Here is a 1,827-nt window from a genome sequence, read left to right as displayed (position 1 = left end):
AGAAAATCAGTATTGAAATTCTTTTCACTGTAGCTTTTCTATGGATTCCCAGCTAAAACCTAATCCAAAGCCAAGCACCCATGAGCTTGAAGAATTATCCACTAATCTTTCATGGACAAGTATTTGAAATACACCTGAAAAAGTTTTCCCTGATGGATGATTTGAGTAGTATCTGAGAGCCATTAGCAAAGACCCAAACCAGACAAATTGTACCCTCTGCCTTTTAAAACCCTCTTGAAAAATGAAAACAAGAAAAATGTAACCTTGCTCAAGGAAGAGCAGCAACAGATATTAGACAGACACATGAAACCTCTTGGTGGAAATGAAGTGCGGCTGGATGATTAAACAAATATTTTGGAAATTTCAACTCCACAATTGGGAACTTGCATGAGGCTTGAGTTTTGTATGTTACTGAACTGAGATTGTTTGTCAGTTTAGGGCACACATTTAACCTCAATTTACTTGAATGTTACCACAGTATATGGGGGTGTTGCATGTTCTCCACTTCTTCATTCTTGAAAGTCCCTGTAGGTAAAGAGATACACTCAGATTCAGTAAAGTTTCTTGCACTAATTCAGCTGAAATGGGTTGCATCGATAACAAGGATCAAAGGAGAAAAAGCAAGGCTTTTGTCGCTTTCTGTTGAGCTCTTCGGTACCAGTTGTGTTCACTGGGAGGCAGAAGCTCTTTATTTTCAGTCATTCATGATCATTCTTTCCATAACATACACATAAACAGACAACCACAAGCGTGCCCATGCGCAAACACACACAAATACACATACATGCACACACAAAGACAAACGCACACAGATATATACGCAGAAGGTGAGCTCCAATGCGAATCTTTTAAAGGGACAGTTCAGTCACGGAGATCTGCAATCAATTAACGCAAAGGAAATGTGGATCTTCCTCAGTTGAGGGAGTGAGTTGAATAGTGTTCTGTGGGAACTGTGCTAAGAAACAGAACATCCCCAAGGTGGTGACGGACGAGGCCGATGCATTGGGTGTAAAATATGATTCCGCTACGGGAATTATTAAAGCGACTACATTTCAAAGGGGCCCTCAGAATCTCTGTGCTTCCCCTCTCCTGTTCATACAAAAAGATGGTGATTCAGTAAGTAAAGAGAATCAAGAGACATTATTTAATGCAGTAAGCATTATTCAACTTATCCTAAAATCAATGGAGCAAGAGGTTGCGGTTCCACCTGATCTCTAAATGCCTGAATGGCAGACATTGATATCACCATAACTGAGAGGATTAAAGCGATCACACTGAGTTGGGGGGCGGGTGGCGGGGTGGGAGGTTTGGCACATTCTGTGTTGCGCCATTCATTACTTGGTGCAGCAATGGTCACGATTCTAACACACAAATAATTTGGTTTATTATCCACCGTTGGTTGTGACGGAACACCATCGTCCTGAGGGATACAATTGCTCAATGGATTTTGGAACGTGAGCAGTGTACTGTGCACCCAGTGTTTTCTTTCAGATGTAGATTAGGGCCTGAGATCTCGCGAGTGCATCGTGTTCCTACTGTGTTCTGTCCAACATCTGTTGGGACCTGAAAAATTCGCAGTACTCCCAGTGTGGTCTGCAAAATGTATTTTGGAACCTGAGGAATGCAGAATGCTCCCATTGTGGCCTGTCCAATGCTGATTGGGACGTGGGGATTACGCAATGCTCCCAGTGTAGTTTGCTCAAAGTCGGCTTGGACCTCAGAATCGCACAGTGCTCACAGTGTGGTTTACTCCATCTACTTTGGTGCATGACGATTACACAGCGTGGCCTGCTCAATGTAGATTGGGACTTGAGGATTGCACAGTGC

This window comes from Hemiscyllium ocellatum (assembly GCF_020745735.1).
Source record: "Hemiscyllium ocellatum isolate sHemOce1 chromosome 41 unlocalized genomic scaffold, sHemOce1.pat.X.cur. SUPER_41_unloc_4, whole genome shotgun sequence".
Classification (NCBI taxonomy): domain Eukaryota; kingdom Metazoa; phylum Chordata; class Chondrichthyes; order Orectolobiformes; family Hemiscylliidae; genus Hemiscyllium; species Hemiscyllium ocellatum.
This window is presented reverse-complemented; position numbering follows the sequence as displayed.